The sequence below is a fragment of the Microtus pennsylvanicus genome, chromosome 1 (assembly GCF_037038515.1).
Source record: "Microtus pennsylvanicus isolate mMicPen1 chromosome 1, mMicPen1.hap1, whole genome shotgun sequence".
In the NCBI taxonomy this organism is placed as follows: domain Eukaryota; kingdom Metazoa; phylum Chordata; class Mammalia; order Rodentia; family Cricetidae; genus Microtus; species Microtus pennsylvanicus.
Window position 1 is genome coordinate 139,485,967 of NC_134579.1, and position 24,868 is coordinate 139,510,834.

The following is a 24,868-nucleotide window of genomic DNA, read 5'->3' on the forward strand; positions in this document are numbered from 1 at the left end:
TGCTGACGCTGCGAGGACCTTCCCCTGGTCCCTGGCTCTTTTCCTCTGGCCTCTCTCAGAGGCGTGCTGTGCTCCAAGAGAGATCCTTCCGTCTGCTTATTCTCCGTCCCCTCATACTCCCCCCCCGTGTCCTCTGGACTTGCTTGTCACCCCTCTGGGTCCAGCTATCGTCCCAGCCTGCCCCTTCCAGCTTTCTCTGGGCTCTGTCCCTGTGTCCCATGCCCCCTCTCTCCCAGGGCTCTGTTCACCAGAGAGCCCGGTCCAGTGTCGATCTCCATCTGGCATACTCTGTGTCTCCCTCCGTGTTTCTCCTTTCTGGACAGCCCATGACTGTGTGTTTCTCAGCATCACCTTCCGTCTCTAGACCTCGGTTTTGCTGCGGTCTCTGGCCTTGACCTTACTTTCCGTGGCTTCTCCGCGTCTGTCCGCGCCTTTCTGTCTACTTCTTAGCACCCTTATGCTTAGTTGTCCTTCTCTCCCTCCTACTAATCATTTGTTTCCTCATCCGACTCTCACTTTCACGCTCCGGAGCCATTTTTCATGTCTCTCTATCTTCTGGTCTCTGTCGGGGTATCTCTTGTGTTCGTCTTGCTTTTATTGGCTCCCATCTCTGATTCCTCCGGTCTAGCTCTCCTCTCTGTATCTTCCTGCCTCTGCATCTCTCTGCCTCTGCCCTTCACTCTCTTTAGGACTCTTTTCACTTGTTTGACTCTTGTTGACTTCTCTTATCTCTGTCTCTAGCTCTTTTGGGGGGTCTCCCCCTACTGCTCAGTCTGTACATGCCACTCTCTGTAGGCTCCGTTTTTGTGTGAACTTCTTGTCTCTCATCTCTCCCTTAATTGTACCTCTTTCCTTATCTCTTTGTCTCTGGGTGTCTCTGGCTGTTGGCACCTCTCTCTGTCTTTATGCCCCATCTGCTGCCTGCTCGCCGACCCCTAGGTCTGCATATCTCTGAATATCTCTGGACCTCTCTCTGCCTCTTGCACTACAACACGCTCTCTTTCCTTCCCCTTCTCTTTGTCTCTGGGTGTCTCTCTGTATCTCTGTCTGGCTTTAGGGTCTCTTCTTGCCTTTGAATCTCTCTGCTGAGTCTCCACTCTGTCCCTCCTTTCTCTTTTCCCCTGCGTCTATTTGTTTTTTCAAGTCTCCGTGTCTCATCACTGAGTATCTCTGTTTCTGTCTCTGTGTCTCTGGAGGTCTCTGTGAGTCTCTGTGCCCGAGAGTCCCCATCACCCTGCCTGCGAATATTTGATTCCTTTTCTGTTCACTACCTCTCTTCCTTTCCCAATGTCTCTGTATCTCCCCATGTCTCTGATATCTCTGTGTGTCTCTGTGTCTCTGGACTTCCCCTCATGCCGGTGTCCCCCTTTACTTCTCATTCCTCTCCCATCTCCGTGTCTCTGTCTCGGCGTATCTCTGCGTCTCTGTGTCTCTGTGGGTCTCGGGCCTCTCCCTGCCTCCGTGTCCCCTGCGCTCCCCGCCCTCTCCCTCTCCCTCTCTCCCCCCTCGCTCTCTGGCTCGCGCTCTCTCTCTGAGCATCCTTGGGCCCGGGGTTGCCATGGGGACAAGGTGGGAGCCGGGGATGGCGCGCGCCTGGGCTCGCGCCGGCAGCTCAGGCGAGGAGCAGCGGCCAGAGCAGCGCCAGCAGCAGGCAGCGAGCGGGCGCGGGAGCGGGAGCGGGAGCGGGGGTAGCGTTGGCGGCGGCGGCTCCTCCTCGGCCATCCCCTCGGAGCCGTGCAGCTGACGCGCATGGCGAAGACAGCGGCGCCTACCGATGGGAGCAGCGGTAAGGCAAGGCGGCGCGGCGCAGCCGGGCGGGCGGGCGGCGGGCAGCCTCCTCCTCTCCCCAGCTCGCCTGCGCGCCCGCCCGCCCGCCCTCCCTTTCTCCCTCTCCCCTCGCAGCCCCTGCCCGCCCGCCCGCGCCGCGCTCGCCCTTCCATTTAAAAATCTTTAAAACTTTGCATATTAATATCTGCGCTTTGCATAATCTGACCCGCGCTTTATTGATTGCAAGAAGCTTAATGCAGCCGGCTCGGCCTATTGCAGAGAGCTCTCCGGGCGGGAGCCGGGCGGGCGCCGCTCGCTCCGCACCGCGCTCCGGCTGCCCGCGCTGCTGCGGGCCCCGGCCCTGTCGCTTCTCTCCCGGAGCCCGCACCAAGGCTTTGCCCCCTGGCTGGGTATTTTTATTATTTTGGGGCGAGAGTGTGTGCGCGAGATCGGCTTGCTGTTGGTGGCAGTGAAGGAACCGAAGGAGAGATAGATGGGGGGGTGGGGGTGGGATGGGAAAAAAAATGGGGACCGAGAGGTGAAGAGAGAAGAAAAAAAAAGGAGAGAAGGCAAAAATGATAGGGAAAGAAGAGGCGTGGAGGGGGAAGGAGGAGAGAGAGAAGGCAGCCGGCGGAGGAACGAGCTGAAAGGACGGACGATGAGCGAGAGCCGAGACAGAGAAGAAAAAGGAGGGAGGCGAGGAGCGCATACTAGAGAAAGAGCCGGAGACAGCCCCGGAGCTGGCGAAAGAGGCAGGCGGCGGGCGCTTCATCGTCGCCGTCCCCCAGGCCAAAAAATAAAGAAAAGAAAAAAAAAGGGGGGGGGGAAGCACACCAATAAAAAGATGCTGAAAACAAAACACATCGCTGCTGGGGCCACCGAACACAAAAAGGAGTGAGCTTGGAGACGCAAGGCGAGGTGGCATCCGCTCCTGGCTGGCCGCGGAGCTTCGGAGAGGCTTCCAGGGCTGGGTGGGACCCCTATTTTAACCCAACATTTGAGGAAGGGGTAACTGTGAAGAAAATGAGGCGAGAGGGTTCAGGGCTGGTGGAGGTTTGCCTGTTTTTTTTTTCCTCTCCCCCCTCCTTCCTGGGGGTGTGGGGGCCGGTTTAGTGAGGTGATGGTTGGTGGTGCTGTCTGAAGCTCCGAAGCAAGCAGGGTGCATGGGGGGGAGAGGTAAGGGCGCTGGGAACAAGAAAAGGCTGGGGTGGGAATGGGGGGCGTGAGAGAAAGGAACGGGGTGCCTTGGCCAGCAGGAAGGGTAGGAAATGGGAAGTGGAAGCTGCCGGGATGGGACGCGGAGAGGCGGTGGCACCTCTCAGGCGTGAAGAGAGGTGGAAAGCGGAATCAGGGGCCCCGGAGTGATGTTAGGGAGCCGCAGCGCACCCCTAAGCTCTCTGGGCAAAGTCTGTAACTTGGGGGAACCCCTTTGACTGCTTCTCGTTCTTTTTCCTTTTCTTCCTTTCCTGTCTTTTCACACGTTCTTTTCTCTCCTTTATATCTTCTCTTTCTCATTTTCCAGTTTTTCTCTTCCTCTTCTCACTGACAGCCTTCTTCCCCCGAGCCCAGGTTGTCTTCCTTTTCTTTCTCCATTCTCTCCACCAGCTTTTCTTTCTTTCTCCGTTTCCCTCCCCCTTATTTCATTCTCTCCTCCCTGCCACTCATTTCCCCTGTCCCCCATCCCCTCTCCCCCTCCCCCAGTTTCAGTTATTCATCACTTTTGCAGCATCAGCATTGAACAGGGTGCCAGGGAGAGGGGCTCCATGCAAAGCCAAAGATCCAGCAACTTCGCACCAGAGCCTAACCTCTGTGCCGGTTTTGCTAGCTGGGGACTTGGATCTACCCTAGGGTCCTGGGGCCACCTCCTATTTCCATCTGGCCTCTGATAAAGTCTTACAGAAGGCTCATTGGGGCATGGGAGGGGGAGGGGAAGACCCTAAGTGAGGGCTTATCACTGTGGTCCTAGCCTTACTGAGAAGGAAGGGTGTGGGCAGAGAAGAAAATGACATGGAAAAGAAAGGGGGAGGAACTGGGAGCTTGGGGGGCATTTATCTGAGCGAGTCCACAGAGCTTTGGAGTCTCAGGTAAAAGATCCCAAGAGAAAGGCTGTGGCCTGCCGACCACTCCCCACTTTCTTCTTCCATGCTTGGGCCTATGGAACTAGAACCAGCAAATCTTACATTTAGAGAAGACTCCAATCAACTACTTAACTCTACAGTTGTAGACTCTAGCCATCCCGACAGGTGAATCTGTTCCCCAACCCCCAGGGTGCAAAGGGAGGGTGAGTTGTCATTGCTTGGCGGGGGCCTGGCCTGACGTGTACAGAGTCAGACCATGGCGGCAGCGTGCGTGTGTACAAGGCCCTCCTGGTAAGGAAGAGGTGCTTGGGACGGGCTAACTGCATGTAGGCTTCTGGAGCCTTAGCAGAGTGAGAAAAGCTGGAAGTAAAAAACAGAATTGTGACATGGTTTTAGTGGGGTTTGGGTGCCTAGTGTCCCCATTGTGGGTGTTCCACATCCAAGAGGGAGTCTGACATGTCTCCCAACCGGTCTCTCTCTCCTTGATGTTTTTGTACCATCCGTTATGTGTGCATGTGGGAGGCCCACTCTGGTTCATGTGTGGAAGTGTCCACGAGTGTGCAGGGCCGTGTTTTAAGTCTAGCATCAGTGATGGACACGAGACACTCTTGTGTGCGGTTACTAGGTCTGAACGTGGTGTGTGCACGTTAGAGTAACGTATTGTCAAAGTGCCTTTGCTCACAGAGCTGTCCTTAGTGTTGTGATTGCTACTGTTGGGGGTCCCCGTGTGTCCTGGATAAAGGGGTGGGCAGGTTTGTGAGACGAGGTCTAGGTGGAGCGTGGAGGGATGTCTTGCTTGCTCACGGAAGTCGCGGGCATCCGGGTGGCTTTGACAGCATGCTTGCACAGCATCTTTTAAACTGGGTTCAAGAAAAAAAAAAAGATGTACCCTCCCATAGTTGCCCTCCCCCAAAAAGCCTTCCTTGCCCCTCCATAGTAACAAAGTATTCTCATGTGTAGGCACTGTGTCCGGTGGCCTGAAAGGAAGGAAATGGATCAGGGCCTCAGACAGCATCTCTAGTTGTTGGTAACGAGATTCTGTCTGCTTCCTGATTTGTAGGTAATGCTGGACAGAGACCCAGCCACGCGCGTTGGAGACACCTAGACCCCTGTTTTTCGGGATGCTGTTGACCCTCCCTCTGGCACGTTGCCGGGCTGTCCTTGGGGACATTGGTAGCCTCACTGTACGTCAGTCTTCATAGGGAAAGTGGAGTGTTCAATGTATCGCGGTGGGAAAGGACTCAGCCACACTGAGTGTGCTTTTGTGTGCATTTGTGTACACGCCTGTACCCAGGTTGTGTGTTCAGGAGAAGTTGTTAGTCTACACACCCTAGACACTATCGTGTGAGTGAGATTTTTTCTTTCAGTGGCCAGTCCGGGCTGCCTCCTACCTGATTCACAGCCACTCCCTCCTTACATTCAGGGCCTATGGGGAGAAGCCCCTTCACCCATGAAAATAACAATTAATCTGGGGGTTGTCCCATTTGCACCTCATTGGGTAGGGCTTTTTGTGGCCCTAGTGCACAATGATAATGGGGGGATGATCCACTGGTGGCAATGACAGATGTCCATGCCAAGAGCTGGCCGGTTGGTGCTAGGTGCCAGGAATCAGGTTTCCACTCCAGCATGTGCCGGTTAATCTCCAGGACTTATCAGGATAGAAGTGGTTGAAAAACCCGGGTAAGGAGAATCAGAGAATCGTTAGAAGCGGTGACGGATGGGGCGGGGGGGGGTTCCTTAAGTGGCTCTGTCCTTTCTTATAAACGAGCCACTTACTGTGTTTTCTTTGGTTTCTTTCCCATATATTAATATTAGTAATAACAGTGGGTCCTCACCCGGTTCTCCTGGAAGCCCCGGCAGGTAACCTCTCTTACAGATGAAGAGTAGGACATTCATATTATTAGCTTAGTCCGTAAGTTCCCGAGCTGGGGCCAGAGTCAAGGGCTTTTGTGCGTAGGAGTCTCTCCCAGTCCTCCTCAGCTGTCCCACTACCATTCCCTTTGCTGCCTTGGACCCTTCCCCACTTCCTCGCTGCCCCGAGAGACCACAGTCCTGTCTTCAAGGACCTGTCAGGTGGATGGATGCCTTATGTGACTCCGTGAGGGTTGGAAGACCTGGGTCTGGCTTTCCATGTGGGAGGGAAGCTGGAAAATGAGCGGTCTGAACCTGCTTGATCGGACGGTGTACAGAGGCGTTCCAGGGTCCTCTGATCCTGCGTCCTGAGCACAGGACCACTTTCTCAGGAGCAAGTGGTGGTGTTGGGAAACAAATATGCCTTCCTTTTCTCGTCACTCACTCATCTCCCCGTCTTTACTAGATCCTTCGGGCAGGCAGTTTCTCCAGCTCTGACACATTCAGGAGGCTGGAGGTACCCACCTCACAAAGGCTTTGCCTTCAATAGGTATTTGTTGAGTGGCAAAAATCAGCGTGTGGATGAAGCCTAGTGAGCTCCCCCAGGTAATTAGAATAGTAGCACGATTATTCTTGGCCTAAAAATAATGGTTAGGCACCAGCTACTGACTCAAACAGAGCCTGTCCTGGCCCTACACTACGTTCCAGTGTGTAATGCCTGACTGTGAGCACAAATGGGGTCCAACTAGCAGATGGGGGCGTCGCGGATGCTTGTGCATTGGGAAGGGAGAGCATGGCCATGGGAGGTGGGGAGGAAGCAGCTCACGTTGCAGGCTTGTTCTTGGGACCTACCTGAGTTTGGTCTCCTGTGGCAAAGCCTCTTCTGTGGAGACCTGAAACATGCTCTGATAAGTTTAATCTGGCTGGTAGTGGAGCATCATGAACAATCACACACACACATACACGCGCGCGCACGCGTGCATGCGCATGGCTTACAACAGTGTTCCTTGGATACTCAGAAAGTGTCGTGTGTGAACACGAGAACGGCCCTGTGTGTACACCAACAGGAACAATCGTCCCGGTGTCAGTTCAGAACACCACTTCCAGAAATGAACAAGGAGGCGGTGTACTTTTTAGCCTTGACCCCAGGATCCTGTACCAAGCAGGGCTGTGGCCCACACAGGCATCAGACTAGGCCAGGGACCCTCCCCCACCCTGGGTGTGGACTCATGTGGCATTCATGGACTTAATCCGCCGCAGTGAGGCCAGGGAGGCAGCATCTGTCACTTTCACAAACACAGGCAACAGAGTCTCAGCGACAGACTCCACTTGTCCACAACCTCTCAAGAAGCCGACATCTATGCTGTACTGCCCCTCCGTTCCTAAGACAGGGAGGCCCCCACAGTCCCCGCATCAAGTGCAGACTGATGTACCAGACCACCCCTGCAACTAAAGCATGCGTGTGTACACACACACGCATATAGGCATATTACATGCACACATGAAGTATAGCTCTTCCATTCTACTTCCCATATGCAAAACCATACACACATGCACCCTTTGACTTTTAACTTACAATTGCTGACATCCTAACCTCTCTCTCTCTCTCTCTCTCTCTCTCTCTCTCTCTCTCTCTCTCTCTCTCTCTCTCTCCTCTCTCTCTCTTTCTCTCTCTCTCTCTCTCACACACACACACACATACACGCACACACTTCTTTTGAGTGAAAACACAGCAGTAGCCATCCCACCACCCATACAGACATACCTCTAAGCTGATTCACACGCACACACACACACACACACACACACACACACTCAAACACACCAGAACCACTGTGGCTAGCGGTCATTGAAGGATGACAGCCTGAACAGTGTGCTGAGAAGGGGGATCGCCCTGAGGCATGGGCTGAGGGTCATACAACAGGGTACACCGGATTCCCTTGAGGCAAGAATCAGGCAGACCCCGAAAGGGCTCCGATGGTCCGGATGGTTCTGCCAGGTAAGGGAGATTCAACAAATGCAGGCCAGAAGCAGGAGGCCGCTAATGGCCGAGGCCGCTGATGGCCGAGACGGCTGGTCAGCGAGGAGGGGAGGCTCTGCAATTGATGTGACTCAGGGCTGGACAAATGATGGCGCATTTGTCTGAGGCTTGCCTGGGGGGTGGGCACAGACCAGAGACCAGGCAGCCTCCCTCACCTCAGTGGAGAAAGGGCCAGGGCAGGCTTTGGTGCCGCAGGGTGGGTTCTCTGACCTGGCTTCCACCATGCAGTCTACATCCCGCCAGACGTAGGTGTCTTGGAGTCTTTGTATGTGCGAGGATGCTTGTTTGTGCACATGGATGTTCACACACTTCTCGGCAGTTGTCGTGTGCGTCTACCTTCGTAGAACTTGGTGTCTTTGGCCCTCTCGGTGTGTATCCTTGCATGTGTGCCTAGCCTACCTACAAAGTGCCCGGGGACATTTCAGTTGGAAACCGGGCCACCTTTGTGTCTGTGTATCGAGTGTGTAGGGACATTTCTCACCGTACACTGCGTGTGCTTGTACAAATGTTTATGTATAGTTTGGGCATTTACATAGTTTGCATTGGTGTGGAGGTTAGGGTTGGGGAAAGAATGAACCTGGCTCCGTATTCTCAACTCACTATGCATTTGGTGGCCCACGAGGCTGGCTTTCTGCATCTGCTTGTCTCTGTCTCTGGATAGCAGGAGGTGGGTGGTAGGTGGGCCTGTATGCTTTCCTGCTTCAGAGTTTGAATATCTATATCTACAGCTATCTCCCTCTGGGTATGGCCATGGGTGGGGTGGGGCAGACTAGGATGAAGGGGGCATCTCCCTGAATCTCCTCATCCCTCTGTAGGGAGGTCATGCAATCCACACTGGGCTCGGCTGGGATCCAGTACCCGGCACCGTGCAGACCATTCCCCTCCTCCCCCCTCCATGACCTTTGAGCACAGCAGCCCCAAATACATATTTATCAGAGGGGCTGTGGGGACCAGCCCCTCCCCCACCACTCCCCTCAGGGCCCAGCCTGCCTGGCTGCAGAGAAATTAACCTTGTGACACAGGAGCTTGCTGACACCGGGGCCCCCTCCCCATCCACACAGTGCATGTGAGCTTGGGTGTGTGAGCAAGACAGAGAGGAGGTACTTCATCCATACTGGGAAGACGGCAGCAGCTGGAGGAAGAAAGGCACAGAGTTTCCACATGCCTGTAGCGCGTGCATACATGCGCGCGCGCACACACACACACACTATATATATATATATACACACAAACATGTACATGTATATATACATATATATAAATGCATATTTGTATATATATGTATAGCTAATATATATATATATATAAAACTAGAGGGGCCACATAAGTTTTGAATGCATGCACAAATACACATACAGATGTAGGCATGGGTTTTGAAATAGAGACCCCTAGATTCTAGAGCAATTGACAGGCTTGGGAATGTAGTTCAGTCAATGGAGTACTTGCCTGACATGGCCCTGTGTTTGATCCCTAGTACCACGGAAAACAGGCTCAGTGACTCGTGTTTATAATTCTAGCACTCAGGAGGTAGAGGTACAAGGCTGAGGAGTTCAAGGCCAGTCAGGACTACGTTAGACCCTGTCTCACAAAAAACAAAAACCAAAAAAGCAAACCCCTCCAAAAAAATATAAAGAAAGAAAGGAAAGAAAAAAGAAAACTGGAAACTAATGCAGCAAGCGCATGTAGCCACAGGCCCTGACCCAGGTCCTGGTCCTTTCATCAGAGAGTCCCTTAGAAAACGAGTCAGCCCTAAGCATGGCGTGTGAGTCCCAAGGCAGCCAATCCACACAGACACCTGCGTAGATGTCTACAGAGATGCTGAAATGGACACACAGGATTTGGAAACAAGGCTGCGACAGCCCAGATGTCTATGCAGGCAAGCAGACAGGACAAAAGCCAAAATCGCTCCCGGATGCTCCTCCCGTGGACTGTATGAAGATACCTGCTGAAGCACAGTGGCAGTTCTGCCTGTGAGTGCACACTGGCCAGTTCAGAAGCCACGGCGAAGCCCAGCTTCGTCCCCATCCCGTCACATGGAAATGAAAATGGGGAGATGCTTAAACCTGGAAGCGTTTCCGGAGTTAATTTGCTGAAGCACACATCCCGAGTGCCCGTGTGAGCCAGGCCTCCTCCTACCTCCTGGGGGAAATGAAAGGTGGCATACAGAGTGAAACCTGTCTCCACACCAGCCCAGATGGACCCATAGTAGGGAGGTAGCTGTAAGTCGTGATGACATCTGGGGAAGGAGAGGAACCCGGAGAGCCCTTCGTGGGGGAACCTCCCGGGGGAAGGTCAAGTGTAACGACTTGGAGCAGTGGCTCTCAACCTCTCTAATGCCACCACCCTTTCATACAGTTCCTCGCGTTGTGGTGAGCCCCAAACATAAAGTTATTTTCATTGCTACTTCATAGCTGTGATTTTGCTATTGTCAACTGTAATGTAAATATCTGTGTTTTCTGATGGTCTTAGGTGACCCCTGTGAAAGGTTCATTTGACCCACAAAGGGGTTGAGACCCACAGGCTGAGAAATGCTGGAAAGGGTGTTTAAGCAAAGTGTTGGATGGACACGGACACACACACACACTCTCACTCACTCACTCACTCACTCACTCACTCACTCACTCACTCACATTCTCTGAAAAGGCACCAAAGCCACACAGTCATAAATACCCCAGGATCAGATGTGACACCCTCTACGTCTGTCCCTAGGAATCTTCTCTGGGTAGGTCCCTAGGTGGATCATGGGGTTCTCCAGCTGTAGTCCAGGTTTGGGGACTGTGACCATGAAACACATCAGGCACCATGGAAGGAGACTGGGAGACCTCATCAGGGAGGCACCCTGGGGACAGGTGGGTAGGGCAGGTGTGGAGTGGCAGACAAGTGTGGAACGTCCCTCCAACTGCAGAAAAGCCAAGGTCTGGGCGGGAGGATGGAGGAGGCTTCCCATAGCCATAAAGGGGTTCAGATTTGTGTTGGGCGTGTTGGAGGGTGGCAGAAGAGTTTGAGGGGGGGTCTAGACTGTATGATCCAGGGGCTGAGCTCTGCAGGGTTGTCTCAGACATGGGGAGGAAGAGGGCTAGGATTGGGGGCACTCTGAAAGAAAATCTGGTCAGCAGTTTCCCAGCCTCAAAACCTCCTGCCATCACGGTCTGTGCAGGGAGCCCCAGTGAAGGCCTCTCACTGAGTGGTAGTCCTTCCTTTCTTTGTGCCCCATCTTTTGACCAACAAGAGTTGACCCAGTGGCAGTTGCCCTCAAATGGAGACTTGCCAGGGCATGGAGGTTGAGTTTGGATGCCTTCTAGCTACTACTGTCTTCATAGTTTCCTGAGGCCTCTCTGGAGGTCAGGTAGAGACAAGTCAACCCCTCCCTGTCACAGAAGGGGTCCCTGGTCTGGCAAGATAGGCCTTGATTAAGCCCTGCTAGAAGTTTGGGGGGTTTATTAAGGGTTTTGGGGGCCATGGAGCTATGTGAATCAGACATCCCATAGAGTGTATGGGACAAGAGGCAAGGACCCTAGTTTTGAGGGCAGAGGAGCCACACAGTGAGGGGAGCTGTCATTTCCTCACAGAGAAACACTCCTCAGGTCAGGGAGATTGCTCTGTTGGTAAAGGACTGGTTGTGTTAAGTGCAAGGGCCTGAGTTCAGATCCCACACCCCAAATAAACTGACAGTGGGGGTACATGCCTACAGTCTCAGGACTGGGGAGACAGAGACAGGGAGCTCTCTAGAACTAACTAGTCTAGTTGAGCTGGCAAGTTCCAGATTCAGTGAGAGACCTGTCTCCAAATACAAGGCAGAGGGGGCTGGCAAGATGACCCAGGATGGTCCGTGTTCAGTTCTGGAACTCCTGCTTTGGGAAGTTGTTCTCAGGCATCCACATGTGTGCTTTGGCACTTGAGTCCCCCTCCCCATGTCATACCCCCACCCAAGAAAGAAAAAATAATCAGGTGGAGAGGGATCGGTGAAGACACCCCACCTGAACTTGTGGTCTCCACATGCACTCACACACACGCATACACACGGGTACATATGTGCTATACACGAACACATGCCTATCACACGCATATACAAGCAACACACACACACACACACACACACACACACACACACACAGCCGGGCAGTGGTGGCGCACGCCTTTAATCCCAGCACAAGAGCTAGTTCCAGGACAGCCTCTAAAGCTACAGAGAAACCCTGTCTCGAAAAACCAAAAAAAAAAAAAAAAAGAAAGAAAGAAAGAAAAAAAAAACAGAAAGAAGAAGAAAAGCCAGGTATTGTGGGACATGACTATAATATCAATACTAAAAATATAGAGACCAGAGGATCAAAAGCTACAAAACAAGTTCAAGTTCAAGGCTAACCTAGGCTAGGTGGGGCCCTTTTCCCACACAAGGAGGAATGCCATCGTCTTTGTAAGCACACATGAGCCGCCTGCCCTTTTATTTGTATTTTATGTACATTGGGGTTTTGCCTACATGTAGGTCTGTGTAAGTCTGTGTGAAGGTGTCGGATCCCCTGGAACCTGATTATAGACATAGATTATAGTTGTGAGCAGCCATATGGGTGCTGGGAATTGAACCTGGGTCCTTTGGAAGAGTGACCAGTGCTCTTAACCTCTGAGCCATCTCTCTAAGTCCACCACTTGCTTGCTTGCTGTTCTTGAAACCCATCTTCTGCCTCAGGGCCTTTGAGCTTGTGATCTTTGCCAGGAAAGCTCTGACTCTTCAGTGCCTTTGGGCAGCTGTCCAAACGACACTATCCCATCGAAACTGTCATTTATAATCTGGCCCCGCCGGCCTCGTTTTCTTCTGTAGACCTCACGTCAGTTTTTTTCTGCGGTGTCTCTCCCTCCGCCAACGGCTCAAAGGGCAAGGACTTTGTCTTCTTTGTGGCCACACCTCGGCACCTAGCACACACAGCAAGCAGTCAGCCATGCCTGGCTGACCTGTGTAACCACAGTCATGGTGGAGGAGAATGCCAGATAGGGGTGAGGGACCACGTGGTGCTGTGAGGGACATCAGCAAACCCGTTGCCTCCTCTCAAAGCGACGACCGGGGCCTGTGTGTCATCGCCTCCACTCCTTCACCTTCTCCCCAGGGTCACGTCTGCTCCCAGTCCTGTCCGTCCCCTTCTCATCACTGAGGTACTCCCGATGTTCTCTATTAATGAGGGGGGACCACTGTGGTCGAGCTTTGTTTTAGCGCAGGGAGCTCAGGCTCGCCTCAAACTCTTTGAGTAGCCAAGGATTGACCTTGAGCCTCTGATCCTCCTGCCTGTGCCTCCATAGTCCTGAGTCCCCGCATCACAAACGTGCAGTGCCACAATCATTTCAATCTGGGCTTTTTGTTTGTTTTTTTCTGAAACAGGATTTCTCTGTGTAACAGCACTAGTTGTCCTGGAACTAGCTCTAGTAGACCAGGCTGGCCTCGAACTCACAGAGATCCGCCTGCCTCTGCCTCATGAGTGATGGGATTAAAGGTGTGCACCACCACGCCCAACTAAACATCACCACCACAATCATTTTATGTGGTGCAGAGATGGATCCCAGGACCCTGTACATGCTGGGCAAGTACTCTACCAGTTGAGCCACATCCTCAGACCAACCTTGAACTTCGGATCCTCTTGCTTCTACCTCCTATGTGCTATGCTGGGATTACAGGCATGTGCCTCCATGTTGTGTGTAGTGATTCTGGGGAGATAATTCAGAGCTTCATGTAGGTCAGCAAACTCTCTACCAAGCTACAGCCTCAGCTCTTCTTCTTTCGAGACAGGGTCTCTCTGTGTAGCCTTGGCTGTCATAGAACTCACTGTGTAGACCAGGCTGGACTTGAGCTCACAGAGATCTGCTTGCCTCTGCCTCCCGAGTGTTGGGATTGAAGGCTTGTGCCTGCATATATGTATCTGTGCACCAAGGATGTCAGGTGCCCTTAGAGGCCGGAGGAAGACTTTGGACTACCGGAACTGGACTTCCAGTTGCTCAGGAACTGCCATGCGGGTGCTGGGAATTCAAGCCAGGTCCTCTGGAAGAGCAGCCAGTGCTCTAATTGCTGAGCCATCTCTCCAGCCTCTGAAACTTTATATTATTGGTTCTTGTTGTTCATTAAAAAGGCAAAGGGAGAAGCAAATGTGAGGATCCCTGGAGAATCCCCACTGGCCCTGTGGGTTGCAAAGGGGAACACAGGCATACATGCCTGGGCTAGCACAGAGGTAAGACCTGGGTAGGGTGAGGGGGAGAAGCCATTTTTTAGAAGAGGCCCCAGGGGAATTTTAGGGACCATTGAGACAACAACTCTCAGAGATGAGGGACCATCTCTGAGGGTCCTGAGGTTGGTGAAGGCATCCGTTTCATCAACCCACTGGGAGTGTTCGTTATTTATGTCTGCGTTGCAGAACCTGAGGGGTCTGGCCCAGAATTAGATTCAGGAAATGCTCATCGAATGAGTGAATGAATGAATGAATGAATGAACGAACACAGGAGCATATTTAGCTGGGTCCATTACATTTGTTCAGGTCACCAAAAATGCCATCCTCATCTTCCTGCTCACTGGAGGCACCTGGCAAGTCATCTTTTCTGCCACCCACCCACCGCTGTCTCTGTGTCCCTGCCCCAGGGTTCCTCCCAACATAGATTATCCATGTGATTCCCCACACCAATGTTGAGAGGTGAGTATTATTATCCTTACATTATGTCTGAACAAACAGAGAGGCACAGTGACTTGCTTTGGTTCACACAGTAAGGTGGTCTGAGACCTTCTGTTTTTTAGTTGTCTTTGCTGCAGAATCTCTTGTAGCCTAGGTTAGACTGGATCTGGAATTCTTTATTTCTCTGTGTGTGTGTGAGTGTGTGCATGTGTGTTTGTGTGTGTGTGCGCGTGTGTGTGCGTGTGTGCATGTGTGTGTGTGTGCATGTGTGTTTGTGCGTGTATGTGTGCATGTGTGTGCATGCGCGCGTGTGTGTGCGCACGTGTACATGTGTGTGTTTGTGTGTGTGCGCACGTGCGTGTGTGTGTGTGTGCGCATGTGTGCGTGTGTGCGGGTGTGTGCACGTGTGCATGTGTGTTTGTGCGTGTGTGTGCGTGTGTGCATGTGTGTGTGTGCGTGTGTGGGTGGGTGGGTGCAAGCATCTGTACATGCATATGTTGGGGGTGCAGGATGCCAGGCACCTACCTTTATCACTCTCTGCCTTATTCCTTGAAGACAGGGTCTTTCTGGACCAAGTAGTGGTGGCACACACCTTTAATCCCAGCACCTGGGTGGTAGAGGCAGGCGGATCTTTGTAAGTTTGAGCCAGCCTGGTCTACAGAATGAGCTCCAGGACAGTCAGGGCTACACAGAGAAACCTTGTCTTGAAAAACAAACAAACAAACAAAAACCCTCAAAGACAGGGTCTCTCACTGAACCGGAAGCCTGCCATTTCACTAGTGGGATCTGTCTGTCTCCGACTGTAGCACAATTTTAAAAAAAAGACAGAAATTGGGGTTCAGCTTTAAGGTCAGAAAAGAAAAACTGCCCACCACTGGCTCTTGCCTCCACTTCATTCTGAAATGGCGATCCTGCCTCCAGGATTCTCAGAATGAGACTGTGTGAGAGCTGTCTCCCCCTGTCTTAAATTCCTCTCTAGGCTGTGAGTAAAGGCATGGACCACTACTGTCAGATTTCTATGGCAAACTAGTGTGGCTACTGGGATTACAGGTGTGTGCCACCACTGCTTGGTCTGTAGGGCTGACCAGTGTGGCTGTTTTACTCTCTGATCTTTGGGCAAGCTTTATTTATTAAAATACATATGAAATATCACTACATTAGACACCCACCTCTGGTGTTTCAGACGCATGCAGTCATGCCCAGTTTCTTACTTAGGTGTTGGGGACTCAAACTCCAGCCTTCATGTTCTTCCTAAAACTGAGCCAGCTTCCCTAACCCCTTGATGCCCATGCTTCCACATCAAGAGCTGGGATGAGAGACAGATGCCATGTGCCTTCAGAGCACAAGATGTTAATGATATGGTACTAGATGGAATCAAGAGCTTTATATACCCTAGGCAAGCACTCTACCCTAGAGCCACACCCCAGCCCCTCACTGGAGGATTCTAGGCAGGGGCTCTACCCCAGAGCCACACCTCAGCCCCTCATTGGAGGATTCTAGGCAGGGGCTCTACCCCAGAGCCACACCCCAGCCCCTCACTGGAGGATTCTAGGCAGGGGCTCTACCCCAGAGCCACACCCCAGCCCCTCACTGGGGGATTCTAGGCAGGAGCTCTACCCCAGAGCCACACCCCAGCCCCTCACTGGAGGATTCTAGGCAGGGGCTCTACCCCTGAGCCATGCCTCAGCCCTCACTGGAAGATTCTAGGCAGGGGCTCTACCACTGAGCCACACCCCAGCCCCTCACTGGGAGATTCTAGGCAGGGGCTCTACCACTGAGCCACATCCCAGCCCCTCACTGGGGACTCTAGGCAGGGGCTCTACCACTGAGCCACACCCCAGCCCCTCACTGGGGGATTCTAGGCAGGGGCTCTACCACTGAGCCACACCCCAGCCCCTCACTGGGGGATTCTAGGCAGGGGCTCTACCACTGAGCCACACCCCAGCCCCTCACTGGAAGATTCTAGGAAGGGGCTCTACCACTAAGCCATACTTCCAGTTTTTGGTATTTTTTAAGTTTGGTTTCATTTGCTCAGATTGAGTTGAAAGTCTCCATCTTCCTGTCTCCACCTCCTGAGAGGTATAATTATAGCCATATGTCATCATGCTTGCATAATTTTTCTTTCTTTCACTAAACTGGACTATCATGGCTATGTGTCACAACAAGCTAGTAACTGTTAGAAGTGGAGGGTCTGTGACTCAGAACTCAGGGAAAACAGAAGCATTGCGTCTCTGCTCTCTAACCCAGCCAGTCCTGTCCTTCTCTGCCAAACCCAGCAGAGCCTTCAAGAATGTGGGTGGAGTCCTGTGTAGTAGTGAGCATCTTTAATCCCAGCACTTGGGAGGCAGAGGCAGGTGGGTCTTTGTAAATCTGAGGCCAGAGGGCTGGAGAGATGGCTCAGTGGTTAAGAGCACTGCCTGTTCATCTAAAGGTCCTGAGTTCAATTCCCAGCAACCACATGGTGGCTTACACCATCTGTAATGAGATCTGGTGCCCTCTTCTGGCCTGCATGCATGTATGCAGACTACTGTACACACAATAAATAAGTAAATCTGAGGCCAGTCTGGTTTACAGAGCATGTGCCAGGCCAGCTGTGGCTACAGAGTGAGACACTGTATCAAAAAAAGAAAAAAAAAAGAATACGAATGAACTTTTTTGTTTGTTTGTTTTTAAAAACAGAGTTTCTCTGTGACTTTGGAGACTGTCCTGGAACTCTCTCTGTAGACGAGGCTGGCCTCAAACTTACAGAGATCTGCCTGTCTCTGCCTCCCGAGAGCTGGAATTAAAGGCTTGCGCCACCACCACCCAACTAGAATGTGGGTGAATTAGAACACCACTGAGAGTTTATCTTGTGGTTTTGGCTGTCAATAAGTGGGCAGGATAGGACCAAGCTCAATTCTGGCCTGCTTCCTCATCAGGAAACTGAGGGCTTACACCAGGGGAGTCAGAGGTAAGACAGTCCCACAGCCTTACTCAGCTGCTTAGGAAAGAGACATAAACAGAACCTGGCTCCTGGCTCCCGCCATCTTATGGCCAGGAGGGAAGAACTCTAAGAATAAATGTACATGCAGACCACAGAAGGCATGGCTCAGGGGTAGAGCTCCTGCCTAGAATCCCCCAGTGAGGGGCTGGGGTGTGGCTCAGTGGTAGAGCCCCTGCCTAGAATCCCCCAGTGAGGGGCTGGGGGTGTGGCCCAGTGATAAAGCCCCTGCCTTGAATCCCCCAGTGAAGAGCTGGGAGTGTGGCTCAAGGGTAGAGCCTCTGCCTAGAATCCCCCAGTGAGGGGCTGGGTGTGGCTCAGGGGTACAGTGCTTGCCTAGGGTATATGAAACCCTTGATTCCATTCCCAACACTAAACTGTTAACATCTGTGTATCTCTCTGCATAGTTCAAACTCATTGGAATGTAAGTGTGTGGGATACAAACTCATGTTTCTGATCTCTGTTCCAGACCTTTCTTTTCTTTCCTTTTTTCCCTCTTTTCCTCCTCCCCCATCCTCCTTTTTGGTTATATCTGTGTTCGTAACAATGGGATTATATACTTCATGCTTGGGTGTGTAAGTTGCGTTTTTTTCTACAATGGATTATGAGTGGCATGTCTGTGCCAGTGAATTTATTTCAGGCTTATTTTCCCCAGCCCCACCGTGTTCCTTTGTGTGACTGCTGTGACATCGTTTATTGTGTCGGCCCCCAGCCACGACACATCTGAGTTCTTTCACAGACATCCCAATTGTAATTGTCCCCAGGTATCAGATGAGGGTACTGAGGCTGGCATGGAAAGTCTCTCACACATGTCAAACGTGGAGGCTCTGTCGAGGCAGGAATGGGTGATGTGGGTACAGTTCCTGGCCTCACATCAGGCAGAGAGGTTCTGAGAGGGAGCAGCATGGTTAGAGGCAGCCCATCAACGCATATACCTAGGGGGAGAGGAAGGGACATTTGGGGAGACCACCCTATCCCAGGCCCTGAGACCCATGCTTACTGCACACCTGAGCCCTGCCCCATCACGCGCTCCACCCCTCTGTCTGCCTCCTTCCCTAAGCCCACTCACCGCCTGCTCCATCCTTGCCAGCTTATCAATAGGTTAAGTGGTTGGGTCAGCGATATTGACCATTTGATTAGGACCTTGTCAGATCAATCCGCGCTCATCTCACGGGCCTCCTCCCCTGTCCACGTGTTCCCTCTTGCTCTTCTGGGCTTGGGAGCAGCTGGCGGCACAAGCAACCATCACCCCACACAGAATCCTCAAACTGGGAGCCCCTGCCCTGCCTGAGCCACTTTTGACTGTGCCTTTAGGTGCTAACTGCCTGCTCCACACCCCTCTTGCAGTCAGGGAACTTGTTTGCACTATGTCCTATGCTCAGGCGGTCAGAGCTGCTCCTCTCTGCTGTGTGGCCGTGGAGAATCCGCCTTACCCTTGCTTAGCCTTCATGTCTTCAGCTGTGTGTTTACAGTGAACCCAAGAGTTGAGAGGACTCTGCGACCTCGCTTGCAGAATGTCTAGTACTGTTTGGTGTACAGACTGCAGTCAGCAGTACCCACCGCATTGCTAGAGTTATTCAGAGTTACGCTGTGCTGTTCTTTCCCTCAGTGGAGGTGTATATGGGCAGGCTGTATCTGGGGGACAAGTGACATCATCATCATAGATCTTTCCTGAAGTCCAGTGCACAACCATATCCTATTCCAGGTGATGCCAGGATTCCCAGAGTAGCTTGACCTCACCGTGCCCTCAGGTAGCTCATCGGTTGGCAGGTAGGTGTTAGATGACTCCAGGACACAGCCAAGAGTGTAGATACTGACTGGGAGGAAAACTGAGGGGCCGGGACCCAACCCTGACCTCAGGGAACAAGGTTCAAGTCCTGGTGCCTCCTCTTCCTGTGCCCGGTGACTGCCAGCTCTGTTTCTCACAATGGTAGATGTACAAGAGGGATTTTCCAGACTTCGGGCACCACCACAGACAGTGCTCTGCCCAATGGGCTCCGCCTACAGATACCTGCTCGGAAAAGGGGCTCTCCCCTCTGCAGCGTCGACATGGGAGCCCTGAGCCTGGAAAGCGAATAACAGTACTGGAGGGCTATCTGCCAGGGTGGCACTACCCATGGGCACTGGGAGGGCAAAGATGGCAGAGGGCGGAGAAGCACGCGTAGGCCCTGCGAGCTGCCTTGGGGGAAGACCCCAGCCCTTAGGCACTGTCTGACTGAGGGGGGCTCCTCTGAGACTGGGGATTCCCCTCCCGCCCGCCATCACTTACACCAATATTGACGGTTAATGCCGTGTCGCCACCGTGTTCAACACTCAGCGCGGCTAATTGTTTTGACTGGGAATCGGCAAGGCGATTAAACGCCATCGATTTTGCCCTGCGCGCTGCATCGATTTTTAAATTTCCTATTGATCCCAGCCCTAAATCTCCTTAACCAAGACCTCACCGTGGAGATGACAGCCACTGATTAGCCCTGAGGTGGGGGGTTGTGCATAAGATGGGGGGACGACCCCCTGGGGCAACCACCCCATTTCTCCCTCCCCCAGGGAACAGGGTCCTTATCTCCCTCTGCCCCTGAGGATGGAGGCCCAACCATCCAGACTTCCAGGGAGGAAGGAGGTACTGGGGAGCCTGGGAGAACCCCAGCTCGTTCACCCCTTTCCGATTTAGAATTTATTTTCTGTTTTCTTTGTATGGTCACACCTCTTCCGTCTCTTCATCTCTTCTGATTTTCTCTCTCCATCTGTCTCTCCTCTCCATCCGTGTCTTTCTCTCTCTTTTCTTTCTGAAATCCATGCTTCCCCCAATTTCCCAAGTCTTTGTCTGATCCTGGGCCTCAGTCTTCCAGCTGCACCTGCCTGTTTGCCATGACGTACAGTCGTCTACGAAGGTCCACGGCTAGCCTTGCAATTTCCCACCTCCCTCTTGGGAGTACACCCACGGGCTCACACACAGACCTTCTGAGCTGATCCTCAAGGTTCTTCCTCTCTGTTATTTTTGTTCGTTTGTTTTCCAGGCAGGATTTCTCTGTGTGTAGCCCTAACTGTCCTGGAACTTGGTTCTGTAGACCAGGCTGACCTCAAACTCTATAGAGATCCACCTGCCTCTTCCTCCCGAGTGCTGGGATTTGTTCGTTTTTTGGAGACAGTTCACTCAGGTTGGCCTAGAGTTCTCTATATAGCCCAGGCTGGCTTCAAACTTGAGACCAATCCTCCCTTCTCAGTCTCCCAAATGCTAGGATCGCAAGCATAAGCCACTATGTCCAGATGTTCTTGGAGTGTGTGCGTGATCACACAATGTCATGTGTGTGTACATGATCATACAACATTGTGTGTGCACATGTGTATCTGTGTGCATATTGTGGGGATGGGTGTACTACCTGCAGGCAGCTCAGCAGGTTGGAGGGTGTCCCTTCTGGGTGCCTCGGTTGATCTAAACCCCTCCCAGGCTGCTCAGCTGCTGCTGCCTCTTCCAGGCAACCAATCTGGTCTGTTTTCTCTGCAGCTTGTCTTCCCTTTTCTGAGAGGGACTCCCAGCTTTTGTTTGTTTCTCTGGCAGGAAGGTGCTTGGTGAATCTGGTTGATTTCAGGAACTTCCTGAAGGTATTTTGAGTTGTTTGCCTTCTTGCTTAAGGATCTTCCCTGCCGGATCGATTGTTTCAGTCTCAGAGGAAACTGTAACACAACAGTGTGTATAGGTGGGGATGAATGCACATGTATGTGGTGGCTGCATGTCTATCTTAGGGATGGGGGTGTGTGTGTGTGTATCGGTTGTTGTGGAGGTCTTGGGGTCATTCCTTAGGAAGTATCCACCTTGTCTTTTGAGACAGAATCTCTCTCTGTGATCTGAGGCTCTCCCAGATCTCTCACAGGGATTATTTTAGGCTGGCTGGCCAGTGATTCTCCTGCCTCTCTGCCTCTCCGGCACTGGAATTTTGAACAGCACTCCGTGTTTTTATATATGGGTTCTGGGGATGCTCTTGTGGTCAGCACTTTGCTGACTGAGCGATTTCCCCATCTTCTTACTCTGAGACAGAATCTTGCTATTATAGCCATGCTGGTCTTGAACTCGGATCCCTCTTGGCTTTAGGCTCCTACCTGCTAATGTGGGAGCTGCCCTGCCCAGCTAGCCTCCACCTACCCACATAGCTCACTGTCTACTTCTCAGTATCTGTCTGCAGGGAAGCCTCCCAGAGAGTTTGTCATTGATGGAAAACCCCACTGTCCTGCAGTCCCATCCCTTCCTTAAATGCCCACAGAGGGCAGAAGCCAGAATGATCTTTACATGGGCTTGGGCAGCTTTCCCAAGAAGCCTGCATCTCCAGGTGGGAAACCAAGTTTCAGTCACAGGTAGGGAGACCCAAGCTTGCCCCTGCACCTGCTCTCGATGTAGGCTGCCCTACTGCAGAGTGGAGGACATGGAGCCTGTCTTCCATCCCACAGGACTCTGAGGAGGCTTAGAAGCCAGTATTTCTTGCCAACCTGGACCAAAGTTCACTTCACTTTCTAGCTTTAGCTCGGCTATGGCTGCGTCCCTCTGCTGTCCTCCACTAGGATTTGCCAGCACCTTCCACCTCCCCACAGCACATTGATGGCAACTCTAGGTCTTGTCTTCTCAACTTGCCTGTGAGCATCGGGAGGGCAGGCAGATGTCTGTTCTAACCAGTGCCTTGACTCCCACACTTGGGTCAGAGGCACTTTAGAAAACCTCAACATCTTGCCAAACACAGTGGCATAAGCCTGCATTCCCAGCACTGGTGATGCTAAGGCAGGAGGACTGTGAGTTTGAGGTCGGCCTGGGCTACATATGAGGTCCTGTCTCTAAGGGAGGTAGGAAGGGAGGAGGAAGAAAAGGAAGGAGAGAAGGAAAGAGGGATGGAAGTGTTTGTTGCACAAATGAATAATTGAATACACAAGTGTACAAGTCAGAAATGCCACATACTCACACTTACACTGCCCCGCCAGGCACTTCATAACCATCAACCCTTTGAAATTAATTCTCACCAGGTATTGCCAGCACTACTTTAAGATACAGTTGGCTAATTAATTAATTTATCCATCCATCAATTTATGATTTACTCTGCCGTCATTTGTGGCCTTATAAAGGCGTCAAATTTGCTGGGTTCACTGCCAAATGCTAACAGCGCTGCAAGGTGAAGTTCCCCGTTCTTCCAGGAACTTCCCGAAGCAGAGTATGACAGACACTGTAATCCCAGTGAGTGCTCAGGAGGCTGGGGGAGGAGGCTCATGAGATGAGGCCAACCTGGGCTACATAACAGCATAGAAAGATTGTCTCAAATAAATTAATAGGGCCGAGTGTGGTGGTGCACGCCTTTAATCCCAGCACTGGGGAGGCAGAAACAGATCTCTGTGAATTAGGCCAGCCTGGTCTACACGGCCAGGGCAGCTGGAGATGCACAGTGAGATCCTGTCTCAAAATCAAAACAAAGGTGGAGAGATATGGTTCAGTGTGTAGAAGCACTTGCCACAAAGCCCGATGGATTGAACCCAAGCAAAATGAGAAAACAATTCCTGAAAGAGGTCCTTTAGTCTGTGCTCCATGTCCTTTGACATGTGTCCTATGCATGCACATATGCAGACACACAAAATGCATACATAAAATTTAAAACCAAAACAGCAACAACAGATTTCCCATCTGATGGCATCTAACAAGGGTGGGCATCAGGATGCCCATATAGGATGGGAACGTCGAGTCTTGGGGGCCAGAAGTGGTCACTGAGAGCAACTCAGGAGGATCTGAGTCCCGGGTACTTGTCCCCACGACTGTGGATTTGTTGATGGGGAGACAGGAGGAGGGTCCCTCTACTCAAGGGGGAACCTCATCCTACATGAGACCCAGTTCACTGCCCAGGGACCTTGACTCTATGCTCTCTTCCTCCAGGTTCTCGGCTGGACCGGGTTGGTGGCCTGAATGTATTAGCTTTGCTGCGTCTGCCCAAGAGGTAAGAGCTGTGGCTTGTGAGCTGCGAATTTCTATGCTTCTTGCTTTCCCGAGTCCTTGTCCCTGGCATCCCCTTGGAGGTGGCCACAATTCCCCATGCTATTTCTGTGTCCCTGGGATTTCATCTCTCTGGCATTTTTATTTCCTCAGAACATTCTGGTTTCCTGGCCAAACAGGTGTTTCTGAGTGTTGGCGACAGTGGACTGTGGTGCCTCAGTTTACATTTCGGGGATTTCGGGGATTTGAGAAAGTTGGGGCTGCCATGCTGTCATCTATAAACAAAAACGGGCTGGCGAGATGGCTCAGTGGGCAAGAGTGCTCGCCACCAAGCCTGGCGGACCCCAGTCAATCTCTGGATGCATGTGGTAGAAGGAGAGAACCAACTCCTGCAGGTTGTCCTCTGAGCTCACACACAAATCCTAGCATGTGCACCTCCTACACACACACACACACACACACACACACACACACACAGATAAATAAATGTAATTTGAACGTTTTGAATGAGGATATCAGATTTTAGCCCACCCACCTTAAGCAGTATAATTGAGGACAGACAGACAAGACAGATTGTGTGATTGCAGGTGTGGTTCAGTTTTCCTCTCTATCAAAGGTGAGGATTCCCAACCCCCATCACAGTGAGATGTGGAGATGAGAGAAGCCACCCTCCAAAGCATGTGGAGACCCAGGCAGACAGTGGGAGCTGCAGACACAGCTGGACGCATCCCCACCCCCTGAACAAATCAGGATTCTGGGATTCTTGGAGCCCAGCAAGGCTCCCAGAATGAAACCAGGACTCCCTGGGGCGGGGGGGGGGGTTTCAGCGCTGTGGGAACCACAGGCGTGGGCATTTGCCCTGCTGTTGGCTCTACTCAGTTTGACATACCGTGCCACCCCTCCCCCGTACCTTCTCCTGGCAATGAGTGGCTGGGGGGGGAGTGAGTTCTGTGAAGTGGGACCCCCTTATACTACCACCCCTATTTTAGCTAGAGCAGCTGAACCCACAGGCTGCAGGATCCCGGAGAGCCACCTGCCACCCTTACAGTCCTCCTGTCTGCTGTCCCCGGACCACAGGTGCCCTCTGGGAAGCTGAGGAGCGCTATAGCTCATGTTGGTCATTCGTCCGGTGTGGCAGGGATCATGGTGGACTGGATCATAGGAGGGGAAGCTTCTTGTTCACATTCAGACAGCTCTGAGTCGCTTGGATTTGAGTTTTCTGGAGGAACAAAAGGCTGAGGTTGCAGCTTGGTGAGCACACTGCCCTGCTCAATCGGCATGCACCAAGCCCTGGTTTCCATCGTCAGTGCTGCAGGAAATCTATGAACCTACCATCCCGGCACCCAGAGGCGGAGGCAGGAGGGTCAGAAGTCCGAGGTCATCTTTGGTTACTTCGTGAGTTTGAGGTCAGCTTGGGCTACATGAGATCCTGTCCCAAAGAGAAAAATGAGAGGGAAAAAAAGTAATAAAAACAATTTTTATGGGAATCTCATCTTCCAGTTTTTTAATGTTGACAACTAATGTCAAATTTTTAAAAGTTCTTTGTGGCCCAAA

The 24,868-nt window shown here is 52.1% G+C and overlaps 1 protein-coding gene across 1 annotated transcript in view; it reads left to right on the forward strand.

The window, feature by feature from the left end:
* Positions 1-1,643: 1,643 nt before the first annotated feature.
* Pou2f2 (POU class 2 homeobox 2) overlaps positions 1,644-24,868 on the forward strand; it is an 88,745-nt gene continuing 65,520 nt past the window's right edge. Inside the window, exons 1-2 of the mRNA XM_075988824.1 lie at positions 1,644-1,786; positions 23,258-23,318. The gene's annotated coding sequence lies outside the window, so the exon portion shown is untranslated. The remainder of the gene's footprint in view (positions 1,787-23,257; positions 23,319-24,868) is intronic.